The sequence below is a fragment of the Amblyomma americanum genome, chromosome 8 (assembly GCF_052857255.1).
Source record: "Amblyomma americanum isolate KBUSLIRL-KWMA chromosome 8, ASM5285725v1, whole genome shotgun sequence".
NCBI classification, from domain to species: domain Eukaryota; kingdom Metazoa; phylum Arthropoda; class Arachnida; order Ixodida; family Ixodidae; genus Amblyomma; species Amblyomma americanum.
The window spans coordinates 127,756,371-127,775,595 of NC_135504.1; positions in this window are offsets into that span (position 1 = coordinate 127,756,371).

Here is a 19,225-nt window from a genome sequence, read left to right on the forward strand (position 1 = left end):
AAGATTTACGCAATTCGATTTTACAAGTCGTCGGCAGTGCATGCGAGTAAGCTGTAAACTTTTTCTCTCAGAACTGCGCGAAAAATTGTATTCCGGCTCAAAACAACGGGAAACATCGTTTCAGATTGAAACTAGCAAGATTTACGCAATTCGATTTTACAAGTCGTCGAGAGTAGACGAGAGTAAGCTGTAAACGTTTTCTTTCAGAACTGCGCGAAAAATTGTATTCCGGCTCAAAACAACGGGATACATCGTTTCAGATCGAAACTAGCGAGATTTACGCACTTCGTTTTACAGGTCGTCGAGAGTAGACGAGAGTAAGCTGTAACCTTTTTCTCTCAGAACTGCACGAAAACGCGCATTCCGGCTCAAATCAACGGGATACATCGTTTTAGATCGAAACTAGCGAGATTTACGCAATTCGATTTTACAAGTCGTCGACAGTGCACGAGAGTAAGCTGTAAACGTTTTCTCTCAGAACTGCGCGAAAAATTGTTTTCAGGCTCAAAACAACGGGATACATCGCTTCAGATCGAAACTAGCGAGATTAACGCACTTCGATTTTACAAGTCGTCGAGAGTAGACGAGAGTAAGCTGTAAACGTTTTCTCTCAGAACTGCACGAAAACGTGTGTTCCGGCTCGAAACAACGGGATACATCGTTTTAGATCGAAACTAGCGAGATTTACGCACTTCGATTTTACAAGTCGTCGAGAATAAGCTGTAAACTTTTTCTCTGAGAACTGCACGAAAACGTGTATTCCGGCTCAAATCAACGGGATACATCGTTTTAGATCGAAACTAGCGAGATTTACGCACTTCGATTTTACAAGTCGGCGAGAGTGCACGAGAGTAAGCTGTAAACGTTTTGTCTCAGAACTGCACGAAAACGTGTATTCCGGCTCAAAACAAGTGGATACGTCGTATTAGATTGAAACTAGCGACATTTACGCACTTCGATTTTACAAGTCGTCGAGAGTGCTTGAGAGTAAGCTGTAAACTTTTTCTCTCAGAACTGCACGAAAACGTGTATTCCGGCTGAAAACAACGGAATACATCGTTTTATATCAAAACTAGCGAGATTTACGCACTTCGATTTTACAAGTCGTCGAGAGTGCACGAGAGTAAGCTGTAAACTTTTTCTCTCAGAACTGCACGAAAACGTGTATTCCGGCTCAAAACAATGAGATACATCAATTCAGATCGAAACTAGCGAGATTTACGCACTTCGATTTTACAAGTCGTGGGAAGTGCACGAGAGTAAGCTGTAAGCACTTTCAGAACTGGACGAAGACGTGTATTCCGGCTGAAAACAACGGGATACATCGTTTCAGATCGAAACTAGCGAGATTTACGCACTTCGTTTTACAGGTCGTCGAGAGTAGACGAAAGTAAGCTGTAACCTTTTTCTCTCAGAACTGCACGAAAACGCGCATTCCGGCTCAAATCAAAGGGATACATCGTTTTAGATCGAAACTAGCGAGATTTACGCAATTCGATTTTACAAGTCGTCGACAGTGCACGAGAGTAAGCTGTAAACTTTTTCTCTCAGAACTGCGCGAAAAATTGTATTCAGGCTCAAAACAACGGGATACATCGCTTCAGATCGAAACTAGCGAGATTAACGCACTTCGATTTTACAAGTAGTCGAGAGTAGACGAGAGTAAGCTGTAAACGTTTTCTCTCAGAACTGCACGAAAACGTGTGTTCCGGCTCGAAACAACGGGATACATCGTTTTAGATCAAAACTAGCGAGATTTACGCACTTCGATTTTACAAGTCGTCGAGAATAAGCTGTAAACTTTTTCTCTGAGAACTGCACGAAAACGTGTATTCCGGCTCAAATCATCGGGATACATTGTTTTAGATCGAAACTAGCGAGATTTACGCACTTCGATTTTACAAGTGGGCGAGAGTGCACGAGAGTAAGCTGTAAACGTTTTCTCTCAGAACTGCACGAAAACGTGTATTCCGGCTCAAAACAAGTGGATACGTCGTATTAGATTGAAACTAGCGACATTTACGCACTTCGATTTTACAAGTCGTCGAGAGTGCTTGAGAGTAAGCTGTAAACTTTTTCTCTCAGAACTGCACGAAAACGTGTATTCCGGCTGAAAACAACGGAATACATCGTTTTATATCAAAACTAGCGAGATTTACGCACTTCGATTTTACAAGTCGTCGAGAGTGCACGAGAGTAAGCTGTAAACTTTTTCTCTCAGAACTGCACGAAAACGTGTATTCCGGCTCAAAACAACGGGATACAATGTATTAGATAGAAACTAGCGAGATTTACGCAATTCGATTTTACAAGTCGTCGAGAATAAGCTGTAAACATTTTCTCTCAGAACTGCACGAAAACGTGTATTCCGGCTCAAATCAACGGGATACATCGTTTTAGATCGAAACTAGCGAGATTTACGCACTTCGATTTTACAAGTCGGCGAGAGTGCACGAGAGTAAGCTGTAAAGTTTTCTCTCAGAACTGCACGAAAACGTGTATTCCGGCTCAAAACAAGTGGCTACGTCGTATTAGATTGAAACTAGCGACATTTACGCACTTCGATTTTACAAGTCGTCGAGAGTGCATGAGAGTAAGCTGTAAGCTTTTTCTCTCAGAACTGCACGAAAACGAGTATTCCGGCTCAAAACAACGAGATACTTCGTTTTAGATGAAAACTTGCGAGATTTACGCACTTCGATTTTCCAAGTCGTCGAGAGTAAGCTGTAAACTTTTTCTCTCAGAACTGCATGAAAACGTGTATTCCGGCTCAAAACAAAGAGATACATCGTTTCAGATCGTAACTAGCGAGATTTACCCACTTCGATTTTACAAGTCGTCGAGAGTGCACGAGAGTAAGCTGTAAACTTTTTCTCTCAGAACTGCGCGAAAAATTGTATTCCGGCTCAAAACAATGAGATACATCGTTTCAGATCGAAACTAGCGAGATTTACCCACTTCGATTTTACAAGTCGTGGGAAGTGCACGAGAGTAAGCTGTAAACTTTTTCTATCAGAACTGCACGAAAACGTGTATTCCGGCTCTAAACAACGGGATACATCGTTTTAGATAGAAACTAGCGAGATTTACGCACTTCGATTTTACAAGTCGTCGACAGTGCATGAGAGTAAGCTGTACACTTTTTCTCTCATAACTGCGCGAAAAATTGTATTCAGGCTCAAAACAACGGGATACATCGTTTCAGATCGAAACTAGCGAGATTTACGCACTTCGATTTTACAAGTCGTCGAGAGTAGACGAGAGTAAGCTGTAAACGTTTTCTCTCAGAACTTCACGAAAACGTGTATTCCGGCTCAAAACCAAGGGATACATCGTATCAGATCGTAAGTAGCGAGATTTACCCACTTCGATTTTACAAGTCGTCGAGAGTGCACGAGAGTAAGGTGTAAACTTTTTCTCTCAGAACTGCGCGAAAAATTGTATTCCGGCTCAAAACAACGGGAAACATCGTTTCAGATTGAAACTAGCAAGATTTACGCAATTCGATTTTACAAGTCGTCGAGAGTAGACGAGAGTAAGCTGTAAACTTTTTCTTTCAGAACTGCGCGAAAAATTGTATTCCGGCTCAAAACAACGGGATACATCGTTTTAGATCGAAACTAGCGAGATTCACGCACTTCGTCTTACAGGTCGTCGAGAGTAGACGAGAGTAAGCTGTAACCTTTTTCTCTCAGAACTGCACGAAAATGCGCATTCCGGCTCAAATCAACGGGATACATCGTTTTAGATCAAAACTAGCGAGATTTACGCACTTCGATTTTACAAGTCGGCGAGAGTGCACGAGAGTAAGCTGTAAACGTTTTCTCTCAGAACTGCACGAAAACGTGTATTCCGGCTACAAACAAGTGGATACGTCGTATTAGATTGAAACTAGCGACATTTACGCACTTCGATTTTACAAGTCGTCGAGAGTGCACGAGAGTAAGCTGTAAGCACTTTCAGAACTGGACGAAGACGTGTATTCCGGCTCAAAACAACGAGATACATCGTTTCAGATCGAAACTAGCGAGATTTACGCACTTCGATTTTACAAGTCGTCGAGAGTGCACGAGAGTAAGCTGTAAACTTTTTCTCTCAGAACTGCACGAAATCGTGTATTCCGGCTCAAAACAACGGGATACAATGTATTAGATCGAAACTAGCGAGATTTACCCACTTCGATTTTACAAGTCGTCGAGAGTGCACGAGAGTAAGCTGTAAACTTTTTCTCTCAGATTTGCGCGAAAAATTGTATTCCGGCTCAAAACAACGGGAAACATCGTTTCAGATTGAAACTAGCAAGATTTACGCAATTCGATTTTACAAGTCGTCGAGAGTAGACGAGAGTAAGCTGTAAACGTTTTCTTTCAGAACTGCGCGAAAAATTGTATTCCGGCTCAAAACAACGGGATACATCGTTTCAGATCGAAACTAGCGAGATTTACGCACTTCGTTTTACAGGTCGTCGAGAGTAGACGAGAGTAAGCTGTAAAATTTTCTCTCATAACTGTACGAAAACGCGCATTCCGGCTCAAATCAACGGGATACGTCGTTTTAGATCGAAACTAGCGAGATTTACGCAATTCGATTTTACAAGTCGTCGACAGTGCACGAGAGTAAGCTGTAAACGTTTTCTCTCAGAACTGCGCGAAAAATTGTATTCAGGCTCAAAACAACGGGATACATCGCTTCAGATCGAAACTAGCAAGATTAACGCACTTCGATTTTACAAGTCTTCGAGAGTAGACGAGAGTAAGCTGTAAACGTTTTCTCTCAGAACTGCACGAAAACGTGTGTTCCGGCTCGAAACAACGGGATACATCGTTTTAGATCGAAACTAGCGAGATTTACGCACTTCGATATTACAAGTCGTCGAGAATAAGCTGTAAACTTTTTCTCTGAGAACTGCACGAAAACGTGTATTCCGGCTCAAATCAACGGGATACATCGTTTTAGATCGAAACTAGCGAGATTTACGCACTTCGATTTTACAAGTCGGCGAGAGTGCACGAGAGTAAGCTGTAAACGTTTTGTCTCAGAACTGCACGAAAACGTGTATTCCGGCTCAAAACAAGTGGATACGTCGTATTAGATTGAAACTAGCCACATTTACGCACTTCGATTTTACAAGTCGTCGAGAGTGCTTGAGAGTAAGCTGTAAACTTTTTCTCTCAGAACTGCACGAAAACGTGTATTCCGGCTGAAAACAACGGAATACATTGTTTTATATCAAAACTAGCGAGATTTACGCACTTCGATTTTACAAGTCTTGCAGAGTGCACGAGAGTAAGCTGTAAACTTTTTCTCTCAGAACTGCACGAAAACGTGCATTCCGGCTCAAAACAACGGGATACAATGTATTAGATCGAAACTAGCGAGATTTACGCACTTCGCTTTTCCAAGTCGTCGAGAGTAAGCTGTAAACGTTTTCTCTCAGAACTGCACGAAAACGTGTATTCCGGCTCAAAACAAGTGGCTACGTCGTATTAGATTGAAACTAGCGACATTTACGCACTTCGATTTTACAAGTCGTCGAGAGTAGACGAGAGTAAGCTGTAAACTTTTTCTCTCAGAACTTCACGAAAACGTGTATTCCGGCTCAAAATCAAGGGATACATCGTATCAGATCGTAAGTAGCGAGATTTACCCACTTCGATTTTACAAGTCGTCGAGAGTGCACGAGAGTAAGCTGTAAACTTTTTCTCTCAGAACTGCGCGAAAAATTGTATTCCGGCTCAAAACAACGGGAAACATCGTTTCAGATTGAAACTAGCAAGATTTACGCAATTCGATTTTACAAGTCGTCGAGAGTAGACGAGAGTAAGCTGTAAACTTTTTCTTTCAGAACTGCGCGAAAAATTGTATTCCGGCTCAAAACAACGGGATACATCGTTTTAGATCGAAACTAGCGAGATTCACGCACTTCGTCTTACAGGTCGTCGAGAGTAGACGAGAGTAAGCTGTAACCTTTTTCTCTCAGAACTGCACGAAAATGCGCATTCCGGCTCAAATCAACGGGATACATCGTTTTAGATCAAAACTAGCGAGATTTACGCACTTCGATTTTACACTTCGGCGAGAGTGCACGAGAGTAAGCTGTAAACGTTTTCTCTCAGAACTGCACGAAAACGTGTATTCCGGCTACAAACAAGTGGATACGTCGTATTAGATTGAAACTAGCGACATTTACGCACTTCGATTTTACAAGTCGTCGAGAGTGCACGAGAGTAAGCTGTAAGCACTTTCAGAACTGGACGAAGACGTGTATTCCGGCTCAAAACAACGAGATACATCGTTTCAGATCGAAACTAGCGAGATTTACGCACTTCGATTTTACAAGTCGTCGAGAGTGCACGAGAGTAAGCTGTAAACTTTTTCTCTCAGAACTGCACGAAATCGTGTATTCCGGCTCAAAACAACGGGATACAATGTATTAGATCGAAACTAGCGAGATTTACCCACTTCGATTTTACAAGTCGTCGAGAGTGCACGAGAGTAAGCTGTAAACTTTTTCTCTCAGATTTGCGCGAAAAATTGTATTCCGGCTCAAAACAACGGGAAACATCGTTTCAGATTGAAACTAGCAAGATTTACGCAATTCGATTTTACAAGTCGTCGAGAGTAGACGAGAGTAAGCTGTAAACGTTTTCTTTCAGAACTGCGCGAAAAATTGTATTCCGGCTCAAAACAACGGGATACATCGTTTCAGATCGAAACTAGCGAGAATTACGCACTTCGTTTTACAGGTCGTCGAGAGTAGACGAGAGTAAGCTGTAACATTTTCTCTCATAACTGTACGAAAACGCGCATTCCGGCTCAAATCAACGGGATACGTCGTTTTAGATCGAAACTAGCGAGATTTACGCAATTCGATTTTACAAGTCGTCGACAGTGCACGAGAGTAAGCTGTAAACGTTTTCTCTCAGAACTGCGCGAAAAATTGTATTCAGGCTCAAAACAACGGGATACATCGCTTCAGATCGAAACTAGCAAGATTAACGCACTTCGATTTTACAAGTCTTCGAGAGTAGACGAGAGTAAGCTGTAAACGTTTTCTCTCAGAACTGCACGAAAACGTGTGTTCCGGCTCGAAACAACGGGATACATCGTTTTAGATCGAAACTAGCGAGATTTACGCACTTCGATATTACAAGTCGTCGAGAATAAGCTGTAAACTTTTTCTCTGAGAACTGCACGAAAACGTGTATTCCGGCTCAAATCAACGGGATACATCGTTTTAGATCGAAACTAGCGAGATTTACGCACTTCGATTTTACAAGTCGGCGAGAGTGCACGAGAGTAAGCTGTAAACGTTTTGTCTCAGAACTGCACGAAAACGTGTATTCCGGCTCAAAACAAGTGGATACGTCGTATTAGATTGAAACTAGCGACATTTACGCACTTCGATTTTACAAGTCGTCGAGAGTGCTTGAGAGTAAGCTGTAAACTTTTTCTCTCAGAACTGCACGAAAACGTGTATTCCGGCTGAAAACAACGGAATACATCGTTTTATATCAAAACTAGCGAGATTTACGCACTTCGATTTTACAAGTCTTGGAGAGTGCACGAGAGTAAGCTGTAAACTTTTTCTCTCAGAACTGCACGAAAACGTGCATTCCGGCTCAAAACAACGGGATACAATGTATTAGATCGAAACTAGCGAGATTTACGCACTTCGCTTTTCCAAGTCGTCGAGAGTAAGCTGTAAACGTTTTCTCTCAGAACTGCACGAAAACGTGTATTCCGGCTCAAAACAAGTGGCTACGTCGTATTAGATTGAAACTAGCGACATTTACGCACTTCGATTTTACAAGTCGTCGAGAGTGCATGAGAGTAAGCTGTAAGCTTTTTCTCTCAGAACTGCACGAAAACGAGTATTCCGGCTCAAAACAACGAGATACTTCGTTTTAGATGAAAACTTGCGAGATTTACGCACTTCGATTTTCCAAGTCGTCGAGAGTAAGCTGTAAACTTTTTCTCTCAGAACTGCATGAAAACGTGTATTCCGGCTCAAAACAAAGAGATACATCGTTTCAGATCGTAACTAGCGAGATTTACCCACTTCGATTTTACAAGTCGTCGAGAGTGCACGAGAGTAAGCTGTAAACTTTTTCTCTCAGAACTGCGCGAAAAATTGTATTCCGGCTCAAAACAATGAGATACATCGTTTCAGATCGAAACTAGCGAGATTTACCCACTTCGATTTTACAAGTCGTGGGAAGTGCACGAGAGTAAGCTGTAAACTTTTTCTATCAGAACTGCACGAAAACGTGTATTCCGGCTCTAAACAACGGGATACATCGTTTTAGATAGAAACTAGCGAGATTTACGCACTTCGATTTGACAAGTCGTCGACAGTGCATGAGAGTAAGCTGTAAACTTTTTCTCTCATAACTGCGCGAAAAATTGTATTGAGGCTCAAAACAACGGGATACATCGTTTCAGATCGAAACTAGCGAGATTTACGCACTTCGATTTTACAAGTCGTCGAGAGTAGACGAGAGTAAGCTGTAAACTTTTTCTCTCAGAACTTCACGAAAACGTGTATTCCGGCTCAAAACCAAGGGATACATCGTATCAGATCGTAAGTAGCGAGATTTACCCACTTCGATTTTACAAGTCGTCGAGAGTGCACGAGAGTAAGCTGTAAACTTTTTCTCTCAGAACTGCGCGAAAAATTGTATTCCGGCTCAAAACAACGGGAAACATCGTTTCAGATTTAAACTAGCAAGATTTACGCAATTCGATTTTACAAGTCGTCGAGAGTAGACGAGAGTAAGCTGTAAACTTTTTCTTTCAGAACTGCGCGAAAAATTGTATTCCGGCTCAAAACAACGGGATACATCGTTTTAGATCGAAACTAGCGAGATTCACGCACTTCGTCTTACAGGTCGTCGAGAGTAGACGAGAGTAAGCTGTAACCTTTTTCTCTCAGAACTGCACGAAAATGCGCATTCCGGCTCAAATCAACGGGATACATCGTTTTAGATCAAAACTAGCGAGATTTACGCACTTCGATTTTACAAGTCGGCGAGAGTGCACGAGAGTAAGCTGTAAACGTTTTCTCTCAGAACTGCACGAAAACGTGTATTCCGGCTACAAACAAGTGGATACGTCGTATTAGATTGAAACTAGCGACATTTACGCACTTCGATTTTACAAGTCGTCGAGAGTGCACGAGAGTAAGCTGTAAGCACTTTCAGAACTGGACGAAGACGTGTATTCCGGCTCAAAACAACGAGATACATCGTTTCAGATCGAAACTAGCGAGATTTACGCACTTCGATTTTACAAGTCGTCGAGAGTGCACGAGAGTAAGCTGTAAACTTTTTCTCTCAGAACTGCACGAAATCGTGTATTCCGGCTCAAAACAACGGGATACAATGTATTAGATCGAAACTAGCGAGATTTACCCACTTCGATTTTACAAGTCGTCGAGAGTGCACGAGAGTAAGCTGTAAACTTTTTCTCTCAGATTTGCGCGAAAAATTGTATTCCGGCTCAAAACAACGGGAAACATCGTTTCAGATTGAAACTAGCAAGATTTACGCAATTCGATTTTACAAGTCGTCGAGAGTAGACGAGAGTAAGCTGTAAACGTTTTCTTTCAGAACTGCGCGAAAAATTGTATTCCGGCTCAAAACAACGGGATACATCGTTTCAGATCGAAACTAGCGAGATTTACGCACTTCGTTTTACAGGTCGTCGAGAGTAGACGAGAGTAAGCTGTAACCTTTTTCTCTCAGAACTGCACGAAAATGCGCATTCCGGCTCAAATCAACGGGATACATCGTTTTAGATCAAAACTAGCGAGATTTACGCACTTCGATTTTACAAGTCGGCGAGAGTGCACGAGAGTAAGCTGTAAACGTTTTGTCTCAGAACTGCACGAAAACGTGTTTTCCGGCTCAAAACAAGTGGATACGTCGTATTAGATTGAAACTAGCGACATTTACGCACTTCGATTTTACAAGTCGTCGAGAGTGCTTGAGAGTAAGCTGTAAACTTTTTCTCTCAGAACTGCACGAAAACGTGTATTCCGGCTGAAAACAACGGAATACATCGTTTTATATCAAAACTAGCGAGATTTACGCACTTCGATTTTACAAGTCTTGGAGAGTGCACGAGAGTAAGCTGTAAACTTTTTCTCTCAGAACTGCACGAAAACGTGCATTCCGGCTCAAAACAACGGGATACAATGTATTAGATCGAAACTAGCGAGATTTACGCACTTCGCTTTTCCAAGTCGTCGAGAGTAAGCTGTAAACGTTTTCTCTCAGAACTGCACGAAAACGTGTATTCCGGCTCAAAACAAGTGGCTACGTCGTATTAGATTGAAACTAGCGACATTTACGCACTTCGATTTTACAAGTCGTCGAGAGTGCATGAGAGTAAGCTGTAAGCTTTTTCTCTCAGAACTGCACGAAAACGAGTATTCCGGCTCAAAACAACGAGATACTTCGTTTTAGATGAAAACTTGCGAGATTTACGCACTTCGATTTTCCAAGTCGTCGAGAGTAAGCTGTAAACTTTTTCTCTCAGAACTGCATGAAAACGTGTATTCCGGCTCAAAACAAAGAGATACATCGTTTCAGATCGTAACTAGCGAGATTTACGCACTTCGATTTTACAAGTCGTCGAGAGTGCACGAGAGTAAGCTGTAAACTTTTTCTCTCAGAACTGCGCAAAAAATTGTATTCCGGCTCAAAACAATGAGATACATCGTTTCAGATCGAAACTAGCGAGATTTACCCACTTCGATTTTACAAGTCGTGGGAAGTGCACGAGAGTAAGCTGTAAACTTTTTCTATCAGAACTGCACGAAAACGTGTATTCCGCTCTAAGCAACGGGATACATCGTTTTAGATAGAAACTAGCGAGATTTACGCACTTCGATTTTACAAGTCGTCGAGAGTGCACGAGAGTAAGCTGTAAACTTTTTCTCTCATAACTGCGCGAAAAATTGTATTCAGGCTCAAAACAACGGGATACATTGTTTCAGATCGAAACTAGCGAGATTTACGCACTTCGATTTTACAAGTCGTCGAGAGTAGACGAGAGTAAGCTGTAAACTTTTTCTATCAGAACTTCACGAAAACGTGTATTCCGGCTCAAAACCAAGGGATACATCGTTTCAGATCGTAACTAGCGAGATTTACCCACTTCGATTTTACAAGTCGTCGAGAGTGCACGAGAGTAAGCTGTAAACGTTTTCTCTCAGAACTGCGCGAAAAATTGTATTCAGGCTCAAAACAACGGGATACATCGCTTCAGATCGAAACTAGCAAGATTAACGCACTTCGATTTTACAAGTCTTCGAGAGTAGACGAGAGTAAGCTGTAAACGTTTTCTCTCAGAACTGCACGAAAACGTGTGTTCCGGCTCGAAACAACGGGATACATCGTTTTAGATCGAAACTAGCGAGATTTACGCACTTCGATATTACAAGTCGTCGAGAATAAGCTGTAAACTTTTTCTCTGAGAACTGCACGAAAACGTGTATTCCGGCTCAAATCAACGGGATACATCGTTTTAGATCGAAACTAGCGAGATTTACGCACTTCGATTTTACAAGTCGGCGAGAGTGCACGAGAGTAAGCTGTAAACGTTTTGTCTCAGAACTGCACGAAAACGTGTATTCCGGCTCAAAACAAGTGGATACGTCGTATTAGATTGAAACTAGCGACATTTACGCACTTCGATTTTACAAGTCGTCGAGAGTGCTTGAGAGTAAGCTGTAAACTTTTTCTCTCAGAACTGCACGAAAACGTGTATTCCGGCTGAAAAGAACGGAATACATCGTTTTATATCAAAAGTAGCGAGATTTACGCACTTCGATTTTACAAGTCTTGGAGAGTGCACGAGAGTAAGCTGTAAACGTTTTCTCTCAGAACTGCACGAAAACGTGCATTCCGGCTCAAAACAACGGGATACAATGTATTAGATCGAAACTAGCGAGATTTACGCACTTCGCTTTTCCAAGTCGTCGAGAGTAAGCTGTAAACGTTTTCTCTCAGAACTGCACGAAAACGTGTATTCCGGCTCAAAACAAGTGGCTACGTCGTATTAGATTGAAACTAGCGACATTTACGCACTTCGATTTTACAAGTCGTCGAGAGTGCATGAGAGTAAGCTGTAAGCTTTTTCTCTCAGAACTGCACGAAAACGAGTATTCCGGCTCAAAACAACGAGATACTTCGTTTTAGATGAAAACTTGCGAGATTTACGCACTTCGATTTTCCAAGTCGTCGAGAGTAAGCTGTAAACTTTTTCTCTCAGAACTGCATGAAAACGTGTATTCCGGCTCAAAACAAAGAGATACATCGTTTCAGATCGTAACTAGCGAGATTTACCCACTTCGATTTTACAAGTCGTCGAGAGTGCACGAGAGTAAGCTGTAAACTTTTTCTCTCAGAACTGAGCGAAAAATTGTATTCCGGCTCAAAACAATGAGATACATCGTTTCAGATCGAAACTAGCGAGATTTACCCACTTCAATTTTACAAGTCGTCGAGAGTGCACGAGAGTAAGCTGTAAACTTTTTCTCTCAGAACTGCGCGAAAAATTGTATTCCGGCTCCTAGCAATGAGATACATCGTTTCAGATCGAAACTAGCGAGATTTACCCACTTCGATTTTACAAGTCGTGGGAAGTGCACGAGAGTAAGCTGTAAACTTTTTCTATCAGAACTGCACGAAACCGTGTATTCCGGCTCTAAGCAACGGGATACATCGTCTTAGATAGAAACTAGCGAGATTTACGCACTTCGATTTTACAAGTCGTCGAGAGTGCACGAGAGTAAGCTGTAAACTTTTTCTCTCATAACTGCGCGAAAAATTGTATTCAGGCTCAAAACAACGGGATACATCGTTTCAGATCGAAACTAGCGAGATTTACGCACTTCGATTTTACAAGTCGTCGAGAGTAGACGAGAGTAAGCTGTAAACTTTTTCTCTCAGAACTTCACGAAAACGTGTATTCCGGCTCAAAACCAAGGGATACATCGTTTCAGATCGTAACTAGCGAGATTTACCCACTTCGATTTTACAAGTCGTCGAGAGTGCACGAGAGTAAGCTGTAAACTTTTTCTCTCAGAACTGCGCGAAAAATTGTATTCCGGCTCAAAACAATGAGATACATCGTTTCAGATCGAAACTAGCGAGATTTACCCACTTCGATTTTACAAGTCGTGGGAAGTGCACGAGAGTAAGCTGTAAACTTTTTCTATCAGAACTGCACGAAAACGTGTATTCCGGCTCTAAGCAACGGCATACATCGTTTTAGATAGAAACTAGCGAGATTTACGCACTTCGATTTTACAAGTCGTCGAGAGTGCATGAGAGTAAGCTGTAAACTTTTTCTCTCATAACTGCGCGAAAAATTGTATTCAGGCTCAAAACAACGGGATACATCGTTTCAGATCGAAACTAGCGAGATTTACGCACTTCGATTTTACAAGTCGTCGAGAGTAGACGAGAGTAAGCTGTAAACTTTTTCTCTCAGAACTTCACGAAAACGTGTATTCCGGCTCAAAACCAAGGGGTACATCGTTTCAGATCGTAACTAGCGAGATTTACCCACTTCGATTTTACAAGTCGTCGAGAGTGCACGAGAGTAAGCTGTAAACTTTTTCTCTCAGAACTGCGCGAAAAATTGTATTCCGGCTCAAAACAACGGGAAACATCGTTTCAGATTGAAACTAGCAAGATTTATGCAATTCGATTTTACAAGTCGTCGAGAGTAGACGAGAGTAAGCTGTAAACTTTTTCTTTCAGAACTGCGCGAAAAATTGTATTCCGGCTCAAAACAACGGGATACATCGTTTCAGATCGAAACTAGCGAGATTTACGCACTTCGTCTTACAGGTCTTCGAGAGTAGACGAGAGTAAGCTGTAACCTTTTTCTCTCAGAACTGCACGAAAATGCGCATTCCGGCTCAAATCAACGGGATACATCGTTTTAGATCGAAACTAGCGAGATTTACGCACTTCGATTTTACAAGTCGGCGAGAGTGCACGAGAGTAAGCTGTAAACGTTTTCTCTCAGAACTGCACGAAAACGTGTATTCCGGCTCAAAACAAGTGGATACGTCGTATTAGATTGAAACTAGCGACATTTACGCACTTCGATTTTACAAGTCGTCGAGAGTGCACGAGAGTAAGCTGTAAGCACTTTCAGAACTCTACGAAGACGTGTATTCCGGCTCTAAACAATGAGATACATCGTTTCAGATCGAAACTAGCGAGATTTACCCACTTCGATTTTACAAGTCGTGGGAAGTGCACGAGAGTAAGCTGTAAACTTTTTCTCTCAGAACTGCACGAAATCGTGTATTCCGGCTCAAAACAACGGGATACAATGTATTAGATCGAAACTAGCGAGATTTACGCACTTCGCTTTTACATGTCGTCGAGAGTGCACGAGAGTAAGCTGTAAACACTTTCAGAACTGGACGAAGACGTGTATTCCGGCTCAAAACAACGAGATACATCAATTCAGATCGAAACTAGCGAGGTTTACGCACTTCGATTTTACAAGTCGTCGAGAGTGCACGAGATTAAGCTGTAAACACTTTCAGAACTGGACGAAGACGTGTATTCCGGCTCAAAACAACGAGATACATCGTTTTATATCAAAACTAGCGAGATTTACGCACTTCGATTTTACAAGTCGTCGAGAGCGCACGAGAGTAAGCTGTAAACGTTTTCTCTCAGAACTGCACGAAAACGTGTATTCCGGCTCAAAACAACGGGATACAATGTATTAGATCGAAACAAGTAGATTTACGCACTTCGCTTTTACATGTCGTCGAGAGTGCACGAGAGTAAGCTGTAAACACTTTCAGAACTGGACGAAGACGTGTATTCCGGCTCAAAACAACGAGATACATCAATTCAGATCGAAACTAGCGAGATTTAAGCACTTCGATTTTACAAGTCGTGGGAAGTGCACGAGAGTAAGCTGTAAACACTTTCAGAACTGGACGAAGACGTGTATTCCGGCTCAAAACAACGAGATACATCGTTTCAGATCGAAACTAGCGAGATTTACGCACTTCGATTTTACAAGTCGTGGGGAGTGCACGAGAGTAAGCTGTAAACACTTTCAGAACTGGACGAAGACGTGTATTTCGGCTCAAAACAACGAGATACATCGTTTCAGATCGAAACTAGCGAGATTTACGCACTTCGATTTTACAAGTCGGGGGGAGTGCACGAGAGTAAGCTGTAAACCTTTTCTCTCAGAACTGCACGAAAACGTGTATTCTGGGCATGGAAGCACCTCTTCGACGATGATGCACTCACACGTTATCGTCTACTTTGCGCAGCTTTCTGCTATCTTCAGCTACTGCAATCATGGTGCGGAAACGCCCTTCAAAGCCTGAACATTCGACTCCAGTGAAAAGAACACTGAATTGCCTGGACAAAGCTTCGCTGGTTTGCCGCATTCCGCCGGCTTCCCCTGCCTTTTTGCCATCTGCACTGCTAGACCAGGCCTCATCCATCGTAGTCCAGCCACAGCGTCATCAACATTTCGAAAAACGGACGACCTAAAAGCGGACGCCGAGCGGTTCGTCTTCAGTGGGCATGGAAGCACCTCTTCGACGACGATGCACTCACACGTTATCGTCTTCTTTGCGCAGGTTAGTCGTCCATATCTCCCTACTAAATGCTTTAAATCAGATGATCCATTTATTATTGTGCTTCCATGCCCTGGAACACTGGCAGCCTCATTTTGCTCGCTCTTTCTGTTAATGTGTGGTGATGTTGAAGAAAACCCGGGACCGAAAGATAACGATATGACTGAATTGCTCAAAATGGTTAAAGAAACCAACGAGAGATGCATCAGGATAGAAGCAAACCAAGCTAACTTATCCCAGACTATTATCGAAATCAAGCAGGAGCAGGTCTTGCTCTCTAGCACCATATCTGAAATAAATGAACGTTTAGCAAGTGCTGAGCAGCAAACCGCTTCATTGGCAACCGTACAGCTAGACATGAATGAAGCACAAGAAAACATTGACCGCCTTGAACAAGATTCCATAGTCCTCCGCTCTCGACTTGATCAAATGGAAGACCATTCTCGTCGCGATAATTTAATTTTTTTTTTGAATCAGTGACGACGAATCAGAAACACCCCAGCAGTCCGAAGAAAAACTTTTAGCTCTACTTTCTGAGGAACTTGACCTGCAGCTAACATCAGAGGCGGTAGCGCGTGCTCATAGAATTGGCCGATACGATTAAAAAAAAAAACAGGCCGCTTATTGTTAAATTCATAACCCGCAAGACCAATGAGCCGGTATTTTCCAAGCGGTCCGCCGTTCAGGATAGCGACTTCAGCATGAGCGAGGACTTCTGCTCAGCTACTCGACAAGCTCGAAAGAAACTTCTTGAGTTCGCGAAATCACTCAAAACTAAGTACAAGCTACGTCACAATAAATTACTTGCCAAAGACAAATGCTACTTTTATGACGCGCTTACCAACAACATACGCGAGATGCCACCCGCTAGCCGAACAGTTGATAACGAGGCCCCACCCACCATGGCAACACGTTCTGGCCGCACTTACTCGTCCAAAAGTTAGGGATGGGTGAGGGGAAGCGGATCAGTGTCGAAAGTTTCCGTACTATACACGAACATTCGCAGCCTTTACAATAAAAAGAACTATCTTAATGCGCTAATTAACGACTCTGAAGCAGACATAATTGTCCTAACCGAAACTTGGCTTTCTGAGAAAATATCATCAAATGAACTGTTCGACTGCAATAAACACTTTGTTGCTTTTCGTTATGATCGAGCTGATAGAATGGGTGGTGGAGTCCTAATTGCTATCAATGAAAGTTTTCAGTGTTTTCCTATATCTGTTGATTGTGACTTAGAAACAGTTTGGTGCTGTATAACTGTTGCTTTCAAAAAATTTGTCATTGGTGCCTGTTACCGCCCTCCCAATTGCAGCACGGCGTTTTGTGAAGGTATCCATGACTGTCTTAACCAAATCACTGTACACTTTCCTGATGCACCTATTTTTTTGCTTGGGGATTTTAACTTCCCAAGCATTGACTGGTCCAATCTTTGCGCTAGTTCTGCTACCGCTGAAGCTTCTAACTTTGTCACTGTTTGTTCTGACTTCAGTTTATCTCAGCTTGTCAATCTACCAACACGTGTAACACCGTCGTCATCTTCTCTGATTGATCTAATACTTACATCAGCTCCTGACATCAGTTCTGCAGTGTTACACGTACCAGGCTTCAGCGACCATGACATATTACACTTCTCGTTTTCTGTGCCATCTACGCGAGCAAAGCGACAAAAGAAACGTATCCGAGATTACAACAAAGCCAACTTTGACGCTATTAACATGGAGCTCTCCTCATTTCTCGATGACATTTTGCTAATCCACTCGAGGCTTTCGGTTTCCGAACTCTGGTCATCTTTCAAAAGTAAACTTCTCCATCTCAGTGACAAGTATATTCCACTAAGAACGATCCATCACTCATCCAGTGCCCCCTGGTATAACACCTATCTAAAACGCTTATCCAATAAGAAAAAAAGGCTCTTTCGCCAAGCAAAAATGAGATGTAGTCCTAACCGATGGTCAATATACAATCAGGCAGCACAAAACTACATAAACGCTCTGAAAAAAGCTAAATTCAATTTCTTTAACACGACACTTCCTTCCTTAATAAGTACGAATCCGAAACATTTTTGGAACATTGTAAAGAGCTCCAACGATCGAACAATCACCCTGATTGACGAGTGTGGCAAACAGGTCCCTGAAAATTTATGCGCTGCCTTATTGAATAACACCTTCTCTCTCTCGTTCACTAGTCCCTCAGCCACTCAATGCCCGCTTTTCCCTCACGCTCATTTTTCTCCAATGGACCCCATTGTTTTTGATCCCGCCGGAATCAGAACCATCATTAGTAAACTGAAACGATCATCGTCTAGTGGTGTCGACGGAATCACATCAAAATTCCTTCAGAACGCTACTGAATACTGCTCTATTTTATTAAGCTTTATTTTTACCAAATCACTTACTGAGAGCTGTCTACCCAAAGACTGGAAAACAGGGAAAGTTGTTCCTATATACAAATCTGGCCATTCACACAAACCGTCTAACTATCGCCCCATTTCCTTGACATCAATACCCTGCAAAGTACTTGAGCACATAATTTTCACCAACCTCGTCAACTTTCTCGAATCAAACCAGTTTTTTCATCCCGCCCAGCATGGATTCCGCAAATTATACTCATGCGAAACACAGTTACTTATGTTCACCAATGATCTACATTCATTTTTAGACTCGGGGTTCATTACTGATTGTGCGTTTCTAGATTTTTCGAAGGCCTTTGATAAGATTAACCATCAACTTCTTATACTAAAACTCAGTCGCCTTAACATCGATCCTGTAGTACTTAACTGGATATTCGCATTTCTTTCAAACCGCACCCAGTATGTCACAGCTAATGAGACTGACTCCCTTGAGGTACCCGTCCAATCAGGAGTGCCTCAGGGATCTGTCTTGGCTCCATTGCTTTTTCTTATTTATATTAATGACTTACCCAAGTGTGTTTCTAGCTCTATTTGTCTTTTCTCTGATGACTGTGTAATTTACCGTAAAATAGCTAATGCTTCCGATGTGACTTTACTCCAGACTGACTTAAATAATATCGCTTCTTGGTGCTCCATTTGGCAGATGAAACTGAATGCTACAAAATGCAAAACAATGCGAATTTCCAGGAGTCAATCATCCTGTCCAAGCTATTGTATTAATGATTCTCCACTCGACTCCGTTTCAACTTATAAGTACCTTGGAGTACACATTGGGAATAACCTTTCCTGGAAGTTTCATATTAACTACGTAACAGCCAAAGCCAATCGCATGCTTGGGTATTTGAAGCGTAACTTTTCACTAGCGCCGTCTCCATTTAAAAAACAGCTATATACTACCTATGTACGACCCAATCTCGAGTACGCTTCATCCATATGGGACCCTGGCCATGTATCACTGAATAAAACCTTGCAGAGAGTACAAAATCGCTCTGCTCGTTTTATTCTCAATAATTACCACCGCACAGCAAGCGTCACTAACATGAAACTAAGTCTAAATTTGCCCCCTCTTACTGTCCGTCGTAACATTGCTCGTATTTGCCTCTTCCATAAAATTTATCATCATAACCATCAACTCAGGACGCGCCTTATCACAGATGCTGCTCATGTTTCTG